Source organism: Schistocerca cancellata, chromosome 2 (assembly GCF_023864275.1).
Source record: "Schistocerca cancellata isolate TAMUIC-IGC-003103 chromosome 2, iqSchCanc2.1, whole genome shotgun sequence".
Lineage (NCBI taxonomy): Eukaryota > Metazoa > Arthropoda > Insecta > Orthoptera > Acrididae > Schistocerca > Schistocerca cancellata.
This window is the reverse complement of record NC_064627.1, coordinates 272,428,735-272,443,011: the sequence shown is the minus strand read 5'-3', so window position 1 is coordinate 272,443,011 and position 14,277 is coordinate 272,428,735.

The following is a 14,277-nucleotide window of genomic DNA, read 5'->3' as shown; positions in this document are numbered from 1 at the left end:
AACATTTCCTGGGTCGGCTAAGTGAGTCGACTCTGGGAAGTTCTCCCTGTCGGCTTTTGTACCACTACTGCGTGCGTTGCCGGCCGGTGTGGCCGAGCGGTTCTAGGTGCTTCAGGCTGCAACCGCGCGACCGCTACGGTCCCAGGTTCGAATCCTACCTCGGGCATTGATGTGTGTGACGTCCTTACGTTAGTTACGTTTAAGTAGTTCTAATTTCTAGGGGACTGCTGACCCTAGATGTTAAAACCCATGGTGCTCAGAGCCATTTGAACCATTTGAACTGCGTGCGTTCAGAGATGCAAACAGTCAACCTATATGGCTTTAAGTGGAAATGAGGAAGCTAATCTCCTAAAAGTAAAATCCTGGAAGCAATTACGGTACTTTTATTAGAGACACCACAAGACACTTAACAGTCAAGCTGTCACACATATAGAACTCGAAAATTACGTAAAACTGAGAGCATGCCTTGCACAGAGATTGGCCTGGATAGCATCCTAACCCCAAATGACTACTTGGAATGCAAAAGAGGTCTTTAGCGCACTTCTTAAGGCACATAGGAACCCATAGAAGAGTAAAAAACATGAAATAACCAACATACAAAAGGTATAAAAAAAGGAATAAAAGCTCTGTGCATTGCAAAAACGAAACACAGTGCCCTTGGCAGCACACGTGGAATTACTTGGCGCGAAAAGTGATCCTTGCACTCGGGTTGACATTCGCGCACTGAAACAACACATTCCGAAAGATGACTGCAGTCGCTACAACAGCGCCCCACCCCCTCTTCTACGACCCCCCTACCCCTCTCTCCCCGGCGGGAGCATAGCGCCATCTAGAAACCGCTCCAGACAGTACAGATGCAGGCCAGATCTCGTGGTGCGGTTTGGTACAGAAGCTGCTCACGAAGGCGTTGCAGTTATCCAGGTCGCTTCTGAGGCACAGGAGCGGTGAAGGAAGCGGTAGTTTTTAGCCCACGAGTGGTAGCGGCTCATGAAACAAGCAGGCCGGCTTCACTCTGTCTGCGGTTTCCGTGTTACATTTCGCATAGAAGAGAATGTCCATGGTGCGGTCTCCCCTGGTGACAATCAGGAGTTGACCAGTACAATGTGGCTGGAGAGCCAGTCTGATCCCAACGCTATATAGGATCACATGTGAGCATGAGCTTGTGTGTCAACAGCGGACTGGTACCGTGTCTGGATGGCTGGGCGAGGGATGGGGGCGTCGTTGGAGCAGGTTCTAAGAAGTCGCAGGTTAGTCTCAGTTTTTCCCCGTAGACCAGCTCTGCCGAGGAACCACCCAGGTCTGGTCTGTAGGTGATCTGAAGCCTGAGGAGGACGACTGTCAGAACCTCAGTCCACCCAGCAAAATGGTATATCAGGGCCACTTATTGAATTCTGTGCCATCATTTCACCAATCCGTTGCCAACCGGATAAATGTCGTGTGGCTAGGGCCTCCCGTCGGGTAGACCGTTCACCTGGTGCAAGTATTTTTATTTGACACCATTTCGGCGACTTGCGCGTCGATGGGGATGAAATGATGATGAGTAGAACAACAAAACACCCAGTCTCTGAGTGGAGAAAATCTCCAACCCAGACGCGAATCGAACCTGGGCCCTTAGGACTGACGTTCTGTCGCAATGACCACTCAGCTACCGGGGGCGGACGCCAGCCGGATGGTAGACGGTCATCCAATGATGGTTCATGCAACAGAGTGCTGCCAGTTTTACGAACAACTCGGACTCAAATTGTCTACCTGTGTCGGTTGTGAAATGGAGAGGGCAACCAAACCGCGAGATCCAATGCGTTACGAAGGCCTGAGACAAAGTTTCAGCCAAGATGTTGTCTATCGGAATTTCTTCAGGCCATCCAGTGAATCTGTCAATAATGTAGGACTGGCTATTGAGGACAGTAGCAGTCCGACGACGTCGATGTGGACATGTGTGAAGTGCACTGTGATGTCTGGGAAACTACCTACTGGCGCATGAACATACCTGCTAACCTTGCTACATTGGCGTTGTAGACACTCTCTACAGTCCTTCTTCGCCCCTGGTCGCACGAAGCAAGCTACAACGTGGATGTGGCTTGGCTGTGGATATAATGCAGTTGTTCACCAGTGCCAGTGATGTTCAGGAGTTGTAGTTGTGATGATGCGCCTCATCGACACATTGTTGAAGTACGACACCCACTGCCATCTGGCTCCCATCTGTTACCACAGCTAAGAGTCCGTTCGGCTCAGGATGTGCCAACAATGCCCCATCCGCTATCGCTTGCACAGACTTCTCAAACGCTGCTGTCATATTGTCTACCCAGGTAATTGCTAAGTTGCCTTTAGCCTTCTGGCCCATCCGTTCTGCTGTCAGCGGCTTTTGAACGTCAGCTGCATGCAGCAGGTATCTTCAATATAAAGTTCAGCATGCATAAATAGCGCCTCAGTTCTGTGTATGTGGCCGCAGGAGAAGATACAACCCATCTTGGCTGGCAATGGTAGCGAGCCTGAGGGTGCAAATGCGGTGGCCTAGAAAGTCTAGCAACGGCTGTCCAAAGACGCACCCCGCCACGATCAGCACTATTCCGTGATCGAAGTTCTGTAAACTCCGCAAGGCCGCCATTCACCGCACTTCTTAGGAACGAGATGCAGGACTGAAGAAAAGAGGCTATCAGACGGATGCATAATGCCCTCTTTGATCAATATTATCGAACTCGGCCGTCGCTATCTTCATCTAGACCAGCTTTAGTCTTCGAGATCGGCAGGAGATCGGCGGCCCCTCATCAGTCTAGATGTGATGGTCAGAGCTGTGTCGGACATCCTTCTCGGTGCCTGGATGATCGTCTACTACAGCGGCGTATTCGTCTTCTCCAGTACTTATCAGCTGGGCAGATTGGATGGGTGTCTGGCGACGGAAGCCTGCCGCCGTCAGTCCAGTGGTCTAGTCTACAAGGCGGGCATTGGACATGTCTGCCAAAATGTTATAATAAGCCAAGAAATCCGCGACTATAATTGGTTTAGCCATGTCTGCCACAGTGAAATACCATGGGAAGGCGCGGCGGAGGACGAAATCCAGCTCTGTTGTGAGCAGGCCGTACATGGAGTTAGGCGTGTTATTCGTGGCCGCCAGGTAGAATGTCATACGCGATCCGCAACGATGTATCAGCGTGTGTGGGTAGATGCAAAAACGGAGCCGGTACTTACGGCTGGTGCGTCGATTGTTATGAACAGGCGCTGTGACGTTGGCCGGCAATCTGATGAAGCGCTTACGGTTGATTACCGCTGGCGTTTGGGTACCTGCATGGTTTAGTGTAGCGTTACGCATGCTCTTCGCAACGCCGATGCTACCAGCAGACGTCCTTCTGCGCATCAGGTGTCGGGGCACGCGAGCGAGACGCGACCCTACTGCGAGAGACCCGTGTACCCCGTTGCAGGCTGCGATCTCCACCGAAGCTGCAACACACTCCCAGCTGGCTAATCTGTTGCGTCAGCTAATCGACTTGCATTACTAATCCCGCGTACTCGGCGCGCGCTACCGCGGTGGTTGCTTTCGCGCACTGCGCAGTTGATACTGTAATGGACACAGGCGATACGTCATCAAGCACTTTGTCTACCAACTCTGACACTGCGTCTAGCGACATCTCTGACTACACTGCAATAGTCACCTTGATAGAGGGAGGGGAGCAACAGCTCCAGATCCTGCCCAACAGCTGATTAGTTACGGCACCAGCTTATAAGATGTCGCAGGCATTGTGGTGGTCTTCGGTTACCGATATCCTCTTGGGTCAATACTTGTCTAACGCACTTCTCTCGAGATGTGGAAATCTGGCCGATCAGTTTCGACTTCAAGAAGTCGTATGCTTTATCACCAGGTGGTATGGCAACTGTGTCCTTAACTTTACCGTGTATTTCTGTTCCAATTGGCTAGCCACCAAGGCGAATTTAGAAGTTGCAGTTTCACTACACTAGAAAAAATTCGCCAGCACCTGGGTGATCCACAAGATCTCGTTGTGCGGCTGGAATGGTTGTAGCCTCACAACTGGACACAGTAGGGTTCGCAGTCTCCAGACTTTCATCCATTGTGTTGTTTACCTGTGTTACGTAAGCACAGGCGATGGATCACGTCGGCGTCACCAGTTTAGCGCTGTTTATGAGAATCAGACGATGAGACTCTACCATGCTTGCTACAATTATACCACGTACACCAGAATATCTTGAATACAACAAGATCGTAGAATGCCAAATACAGAGTTTTTTTTCCTTTATTGCATTTTAAATACCCCATTTGCGGTGGGCTGGCAGCAGCATAGACGCTGCTCTGCAGCCTAAAGACATTACAATTGCACAGAAGGACATTTAAAACTATAAAAAGGAGAAACATAGGTAAAAATAGATATAAACAAGGGGGAAAAATGGAAGAAAGTACACAAAAGAGGGGTGACTAAAATGGAGAATAAAAAACAAAGTATTTTGCACAAAAAACCACATACTCTAAGAATTAAGACACAAGTCCAAGTATGGCAGGATCACAACACGTCGCAGAACGATTAAAACAGTCACGCGATGGGCGGCACAGCACGGAAAAACCACAGACAACAAAACTATATAAAAGTTTAGCAAACGATTAAAAACCACACCACTGGACAACACTCTAGAACTGCACCGAAACGAACACTGACGCAGCACACTCGATGGTGAATAAAAAACTGGATCTGCCATGGGTGGGGATATGAGGGAAAAGGGAACAGGGAGGAAGGGGTGGTGCTAGAAGGTGATAGAGATTGGGGATGGCGGATTGGGTGGGGAGCACTGAAGGGGGCTGGAAAGGGAAGGATGGAAGAGGAAAAAAAGCCGAGATGGGAGTCCAGAGATTCAGGGAGGGAGGCGGGGGAAGGAGGGGATGGGAAAGGAGGGGCCTTGGGGAGGAGACCAAACAAGGCTGGGCTACAGTTGGTAAGAAGGGTAGACGTCATGGCGAAGTTCATCATCCAGTCATACAATGAAGGCTTTCACGACAAGATGTTTCAGCTGCCGAGAATTTTTCTGGCTTGTATGCCCGTGATCCATGGAATTCTTCTATCTCTGACGTTTCGTCTAAAGCTACATTGGAGTTCTTGGGAGGTGCTCCTGGTTGTGCTGAGTCTTGCCGACTGACGAGTCGGACGTCGAAGTACGGTCTAAATACTGTGAAAAGGGGGCGTGGTCTGTATTCACGTGACAGCAGCCTTTTCAGCATTTGCAGCGGCTACAGTCTGGACGATTGTCTGATCTGACCTTGTAACATCAACCAAACTGGCCTTGCCGTGCTGGTACTGCGAACGGTAGAAAGCGAGGGAAAACCACAGCCGCAATTTTTCCCGAGGGCACGCACCTTTTCCGTAAGGTTAAATGATGATGTCGTCCTCTTGGGTAAGATATTCCGGAGGTAAAATAGTCCCCCATTCTGATCTCCAGGCGGGGACTACTCAGGAGCATGTCGTTGTCAGGAGAAAGAAAACCGCTGTTCTACGGATCGGAGCGTGGAATATCAGATCCCTTAATCGGGCAGGTAGGCTAGGAAATTCATAAAGGGAAAAGTTAGATATAGTGGGAACTGGTGAAGTTCGGTGGCAGGAGGAACCAGACTTCTGGTCAGCTGAATACAGCGTTATAAATACAAAATGAAATAGGAACAATGCCGCAGTTGGTTTAATAATGAATAAAAATATAGGAACACAAGTAAGCTACTATGAACAGCACAGTGAAAGTATTTTTGTAGCCAAGATAGACACGAAGCCCAGGCCTACCGCAGTAGTACAAGTTTATATACCAACTAGCTCCACAGGTGATGAAGAGATGGAAGAAATGTATGATGCGATAAAAGAAATTATTCGAATAGTTAAGGGAGACGAAAATTTAGTACTCATGTGGGATTGTAATTCGATGGCATGAAAGGAAGAGAGGGGAAAGTAGTAGATGAATATGGACTGGGGGTAGGGAATGAAAGAGGTAGCCACCTGGTAGAATTTTGCACAGAACATAACCTAATCATAGCTAACACTTGGTTTAAGAGGCGTCGAGACACTGGAAGGTTTCAGATAGGTTATATAATGGTAAGACAGAGATTTAGGAACCAGATTATAAATTTTAAGATATTACCAGGGCAGTTGCGGACTCTGGCCACCAATTTTTGGTTATGAACTGTAGATTAAAACTGAAGAAACTACAAAACGTTACTAATTTAAGGAGTTGGGACCTGGGTAAACTGAAAGAACCAGAGGTTGTAGAGAGTTTCAGAGAAAGCATTAGGGAACGACTGACAAGAACAGGGGAAGAAAATACACTAGAAGAAGAATGGGTAGCTTTGAGAGATGAAATAGTGAAGGCAGCAAATGATCAAGTATAAAGACGAGGGCTAGTAGAAATCCATGGTTAACACAAGAAATATTGAATTTAATTGATGACATGAGAAAATACAAAAATTCAGTAAATGAAGCAGGAGAAAAGGAATACAAACGTCTCAAAAATAAGATCGACAGGAAGTGTGATATGGCTAAGGAGGGATGACCAGAGGACAAATGCAAGGATGTAGAGGCACATATCACTACAGTTAAGATAGATACTGCCTACAGGAAAATTAAAGAGAGCTTTGGGGGAAAGAGAACCACCTGTATGAATATCAAGAGCTCAGATGTAAAACCAGTCCTAAGCAAAGAAGGGAAAGCAGAAACCACGAGTATATGGAGGGTCTATTCAAAGGCGATGTACTTGAGAGCAGTATTATGGAAATGGAAGAGGACGTAGGTTAAGATTTTGACAGAACACTGAAAAACCTAAGTCGATACAAGTCCCCGGGAATAGACAACATTCTGTTAGAACTACTGATAGCCTTGGGAGAGCCAGTCATAACAAAACTTTACCATCTGGTGAGCAAAACGTTTGAGACAGGCGAAATACCCTCAGACTTCGAGAAGATTATAATAATTCCAATTCCAAAGAAAGCACGTGATGACAGGTGTAAAAATTACCGAACTATCAGTTTAGTAAGTCACGGCTGCAAAATACTAACGCGAATTCCTTAAAGACGAATGGAAAAACTGCTAGAAGCCATCCTCGGGGAAGATTAGTTTGGATTCCGTAGAAATGTTGGAACACGTGAGACAATAATTGACCCTACGACTTATCTTAAGAGATAGATTAAGGCAAGGAAAACCTACGTTTCTGGTAGTTATAGATTTAGAGAAAGCTTGTGGCAAAGGCGACTGGAAAACTCTCTTTCAAACTCTGAAGGTGGCAGGGGTAAAATGCAAGGAGGGAAAGGCTATCTACAATTTGAACAGAAAGCAGACGGCAGTTGTAAGAGTCGAGGGTCATAAAAGGGAAGCAGTGGTTCGGAAGGAAGTGAGACATGGTTGTAGCCTATACCCGATGCTATTCAATCTTTATATTGAGGAAGCAGTAAAGGAAACAAAAGAAAAATTTGGAGTAGGAATTAAAATCCATGGAGCAGAAATAAAAACTTTGAGGTTTGCCGATGACGTTTTAATTCTATCTGCGACAGCAAATGAACTGGAAGAGCAGTTGAACGGAATGGATAGTGTCTTGAAAGGAGGATATAGGATAAATATCAATAAAATAAAAACGAGGATAATAGAATGTAACCGAATTAAATCAGGTGATGCTAAGGAAATTACATTATAAAATGAGACACTTTAAGTATTAGATGAGTTTGGATATTTGGTGAAGAAACTAACTGATGATGGTCGAGGTAGGGAGGATATAAAATGCAGGCTGGCAATGGCAAGAAAAGTGTTTCTGAAGAAGAGATATCGGGTTACATCGAGTGTAGGTTTAAGTGTAGGAAGTCTTTTCTGAAAGTATTTGTATGGAGTGTAGCCATGTATGGAAGTGAAACATGGACGATGAATAGTTTAGACAAGAAGAGAATAGAAGCTTTCGAAATGTGGTGCTACAGAAGAATGCTGAAGATTAGATGGGTAGATCACATAACTAATGAGGAGGTACTTAACAGGGTTGGGGAGAAGAAGAGTTCGTGGCACAACTTGACTAGAAGAAGGGGTCGGTTGGTAGGACATGTTCTGAGGCATCAAGGGATCACCAATTTAGTAGTGGAGGGAAGCGTGGAAGGTAAAAATCATAGAGGGAGACCAAGAGATGAATACACTAAGCAGATTCAGAAGGATGTAGGTTGCACTAGGTACTGCTAGAAGCCATCCTCGGGGAAGATTAGTTTGGATTCCGTAGAAATGAAGAATCTTGCACAGGATAGAGTAGCAAGGAGAGCGGCATCGAACCAGTCTCAGAACCGAAGACGACAACAACAATCACCTCATACCTCCTAAACGGTTAAGAGATATCGATACGAGATTCTTGGAAGTGATACCACACAAAGATGAGAGTAGTTTTCTGTATGGTTAACATAATGATCTTTCTTATCTAAGGCGTTATAGCAGAAACTGTGATTTTTAATTCATTTCTTCCATCCAGTACTACAATTTTTAAGAGTCTTCGACAGCTGTTGAAAAAACAATTCGCTAGTATGAAAATGAACGTGAAATTTCTTATCATGTATTAGAGCAAATCGACAAAGTGGGGTTTTCCATAAGATAATGACCAACTTAGTCGGCTACTGCTGTTTTAATATGACACTGTTTTAAGATTTTGTCGCAATAGCTACTGTAAGGTGAGTTTGTGCAAGTTATATTGTTTTGGTAAAAAAGAAGAGAAATTAAATCTGTCAAGAAGAAAAATGTAACCACAACCTTATAAATGATGAAGCTTCTTCAAGTGAGAAATGGTTCACAACTTAGACGGAAGAAAATGGCCAATTACGTTGCAGTTTTAGCGGAGTACTGTAATCCGCCATATTTTTAATAGTGAACGACTGGAATAGAAACTTGCGAAAGGTTTTGCTGCTTATTTTTCATCTGAGAAATAAGAAAATAATTCGCAGCAAATAGTGTACCGTCTAACCCCTATCCAAATTCAGAGTAAAATTGTAAACGTCTCCACCATAATTAGTTTTAATGTGTTAAAGGTAAATTGTACATGTTTTTATTCTATATAAATCCTATGTAGAGTTTGTTCTATATAGAATATATATATATGCTGTATAATTGTTCATACGGTGACATAGCATTTCAAGTTTTTGAAAACGGGAAGAGCTACTAAACAAATAGAGATACATACCACTTCTTACAGAAGATGTAAAATGTGGATGCATAATGACAGAAAACTGAGAAGTAGCTTTTGCTTTCGAATACAGTAAGTGAAGGCGGGGCGCGGGAGAAAGGCGGAGGAGGGCAGGGGGGGTAGGGGCAGGATACTAGAGTCACCTGCCCCCTCCTGGTGACACGGCTAAGCTGTACTCTACTTACAGTCAGGCCAACAGCCTGCTCAGTGGTTCGTGCCCCGCACTTTATCTGAAAATAAACATCCAAGTAATAAGAAGTAATATTGTATTAGGAGTGGGAAGGTGTTACTGGCGATGTTACACACTGATACCTACCGTGAAAAACCTAAGTTTAGCGCCATCTATGGGTAGAGTTAGCAGAAGTCAGCATCCTATTGACGTTACTGCTATGAGGGTGAGATTCTTGATGTTAGGCGTTGACTATCGGAGGCACCTAACATTATCCTTCATAAAATGGCATACAGTTATAATTGTCATGCTAGAATCTGTCCGTTTTGCAATTTTTTTAATTATTTCAGAATTTATCTGCTCCTGTGAAACTCTATCTCGGCAAAAGTATGTTCGAAGAGTGCATATTGTTGAAACTTTAACGCTCCACAGGATTTGTGTGAGAGCTTTTTGTCATAGGATTCAAAGAGAACACTATACAGAGGAAACCGAAAAACTACCTAAATTTCGCAGCCTTTGGACAGCGCCCGCCCCCCCTCCCCTCCCTCCCTCTCCCTTCCTCATAGCTCGTGGTCTAAACTTTCGATTCTACACTCCACACCAACTACTTACATACTAAGAGTTCATAAGAGTCGGACCTTTCGTAAGGTCCAATGTACCTGCTGGCTGCAATAACGATAGAATACTCGCCGATTGCGACTCGACAGAAGTGAGGTCCCATCCACGCCGCTAAGGATACGTGTCGGTTATCTACAACATAACGCAGCTTAAGCTGTAGGGGAAGAGCATCTGCCCACACTGAAACATCGCGGTCTTTACGCATACGCGTGCTAACCGTTCAGCTGGCTGTGTTAGTAGGTGGTGGTGGTGGTGGTGATGATGATGATGATGATGATGATGATGATGATGATGTTTGGTATTTAAGGACGCTAAACGGCGAGGTCGTCAGCTCCCTTGATTAGAGTAAATACAGACGAGAGCGATAAAATCCAGTGAGAATGCAACAATAAGATGTAAACCCAAGTGTTTGACCCCACACAAATAGTAAGAATACAACACTGACTGTTTAAGAATCAGAAATATCAACCGTAACAAGCAGACAAAACACTGCTGAATAACCAGATAAAATACCGGGACACAGTTACAAAGGACAGATGATTGTCTTAAAAGGGGACATATCATTGTGACAGGTTGACTACCCAGGAATGAGGGTGACCGAGCCACTCTGAGACACATTAAAATCTCACAGGTGAAATTTTGGAAATAATTCCAAACGTCACACAAAAACTTAAAACACGAACTGCACTCGCCTCATTATCACTTAAGAGGTTAGGTTCTGTGGGAGACCCAGATCTGACCTCAGGTTGTCGTCTAAAACACAAGTAAAATGTGTCGGACCCAAAGCTGTATTCCACATCTGTGACACACTGGTGGCTCCTCGCAACGTAAGAGAGAGTCATATGTCAATGGGCAGTCTTGTAACGGCTACTTCTTCAGCTTATCGTGGTCGAAAGGAGGTAAGTCACAGTCGCACTGAATGTTTCACTGCCACCAGCACACGGACTTCTGGGACGTTTATGTGATAACAGCCTGCAAGGAGACTAAACACCAAACAGGAGATGGAAGGGAGCAAGTCTCTTTGCCCTCTGATTCCTCGGATCCCTACGTACGTACCCTGGGACCCAGCAGAAAATTATTTCAATTACTTGCCTTTGCAGGAGAAGGAGGGCATCCTGCACTTCTTTCAGCGTCCGATCTGTTGGGTTTTTCTGAAAAACAGGAAGAACAGCTATTTTGTAATTGGAGGAAATGGGGAATTTTTTGCCATGCAGACGTCCCATCTGCTACAGCGCTCTCGGGGTAGCAAAAAGTTCCAAATAATAAACTGAGAACTGCTGTGGGACACCTATCCTGAGAACAATTAACAAACAATGGTCATAACTTCAGCGATTTGGTGCCTTACGCATTCACACACTAACAATGATAGTATTAATACAAAACCTTGCGTATCTCACAAAGGGTTGGGTTGAGTTGAGGGGAAGAGACCAACTAGCGAGGTCATCAGTCTCATCTGATTAGGGAAGGAAGTCGGCCGTGCTTGTCAAAGGAACCATCCCGGCATATACCAGAAGCGATTTAGGGAAATCACGGAAAACCTAAATGAGAATGGCCGGACGGAGGATTGGAACGTCGTACTCCCGAATGCGAATTCACTATGCTATATCTGACAAAGGAATCGGGGAGGGGGATTCTAATGATCGCGCAAGTGGATTAATTGCAGTCGTGTAGTGCTCACTGGTTGTCGTGATGTTAACTCAAAGGCAAATGGTACTACAGAATGTAGTACTTTTCACCTGTGGGCGGAATTGAAGCAGGAGTATTCATTGAATTAAAAATGCATGTCTTCAAAGTGAAGCTTGAAGTTGTCGAAATGTTATAACATGACTTAAACACTGAAGCGCCAAAGAAACCTACTGGCATGCGTATTCATATTCAGAGATTCGTAAACAGACACAATACGACTCTGCGGTCGGCAACGCCTATATAAAACTAAATGTGTCTGGCGCATTTGTTATATCGGTGATTGCTGCTACAGTGGCAAGTTATCCGGACTTAAATGAGTGTTACAGTCGGTGCACGAGCCATGGGACACAGCATCTACAAGACAGCGATGGAGTGGAGAATTTCCTGTGCGACTGTTTCACGAGTGTATCGTGAATTTCAGTAATCCCGTAAAACACCAAATCTCCGACACTGCTGCGGCCGGAAAGAGATTCTGCAAGAACGGAACCAACGACAACTGAAGAGAATCGTTCGACGTGATAGAAGTGCAATCCATCCGCAAATTGCTGCAAATTTCAATGTTGGGCCGACAACAAGTGTCAGCATGCGAACCCTTCAACGAAGCATCATCGATATGGGCTTTCAGAACCAAAGGCCCACTGGTGTAGCCTTGATAGTTGCACGACACAAACCTTTACGCCTTGCCTGAGCCCGTTAACATCGGCATTGAGCTGAGTATTGGAACAAAGTATGTACCACCCCAAAGTACCATTATTCAAGATGGCAGCGATAACATCATCTAAGATGGAGGCTGTGTTGTCATTCAAGATGGCGGATTTTGGCAGGAAGTTTGCATTTTGGCAGGAAAGTGCCACCCCCCCCCCGTATGAAATGGCAAGGAAATTGTAGGGAAGATAGGTCACTTGGGGTAAAGCAAGTCACCGACCGCCACTTCCTCTTAAGATCTGGCGCCAAGTTTGAATTTTAGCAGCAAATAATGGTCACTTGGGGTTTCGATACCAACCTAAGAAAATTGCCTGAAGATAGGTTGGGAGAGGATGTAGATGAAGATAAAATGGGAGATATGATAATGCGTGAAGAGTCTGATAGAGCACTGAAAGACCTGAGTCGAAATAAGGCCCTGGGAGTAGACAACATTCCATTAGAACTACTGACAGCCTTGGGAGAGCCTCCTGACAAAACTCTACCATCTGGTGAGCAAAATGTATGAGACAAGCGAAATACCCTCAGACTTCAAGAAGAAAATAATAATTCCAATCCCAAAGAAAGCAGGCGTTGACAGATGTGAAAATTACCGAACTATCAGTTTAATAAGTCATGGCTGCAAAATACTAACGCGAATTCTTTACAAACGAATGGAAAAACTGGTAGAAGCCGAACTCGGGGAAGATCAGTTTGGATTCCGTAGAAATATGGGAACACGTGAGGCAATACTGACCCTACGACTTATTTTAGAAGCTAGATTAAGAAAAGGCAAACCTACATTTCTAGCTTTTGTAGACTTAGAGAAATCTTTTGACAATGTTGACTGGAATACTCTCTTTCGATTTCTGAAGGTGGCAGGGGTAAAATACAGGGAGCGAAAATTTACAATTTGTACAGAAACCAGATGGCAGTTATAAGAGTCGAGGGACATGAAAGGGAAGCAGTGGTTGGGAAGTGAGTGAGACAGGGTTGTAGCCTCTCCCCAATGTTGTTCAATCTGTATATTGAGCAAGCAGTAAAGGAAAGAAAAGAAAAATTCGGAGTAGGTATTAAAATCCATGGAGAAGAAATAAAAACTTAAAGGTTTGCCGATGGCATTGTAATTCTGTCAGAGACAGCAAAGGACTTGGAAGAGCAGTTGAACGGAATGGACAGTGTTTTGAAAGGAGGATATAAGATGAACATCAACAAAAGCAAAACGAGGATAATGGAATGCAGTCGAGTTAAATCGGGTGATGCTGAGGGAAGTAGATTAGGAAATGAGACACTTAAAGTAGTAAAGGAGTTTTGCTATTTGGGGAGCAAAATAACTGATGATGGTCGAAGTAGAGAGGATATAAAATGTAGACTGGCAGTGGCAAGGAAAGCGTTTCTGAAGAAGAGAAATTTGTTAACATCGAGTATAGATTTAAGTGTCAGGAAGTCGTTTCTGAAAGTATTTGTATGGAGTGTAGCCATGTATGGAAGTGAAACATGGACGATGAATAGTTTAGACAAGAAGAGAATAGAAGCTTTCGAAATGTGGTGCTACAGAAGAATGCTGAAGATTAGATGGGTAGATCACATAACTAATGAGGAGGTACTTAATAGGGTTGGGGAGAAGAGGAGTTCGTGGCACAACTTGACTAGAAGAAGGGGTCGGTTGGTAGGACATGTTCTGAGGCATCAAGGGATCACCAGTTTAGTATTGGAGGGCAGCGTGGAGGGTAAAAATCGTAGAGGGAGGCCAAGAGATGAATACACTAAGCAGATTCAGAATGATGTAAGCTCCAGTACGTACTGGGAGATGAAGAAGCTGGCATAGGATAGAGTAGCGTGGAGAGCTGCATCAAACCAGTCTCAGGACTGAAGACCACAATAACAACAACAACAGGTCACTTGTACTAAACTAAATCATCTGACTGCCACCTCCTCCTACGAACTGG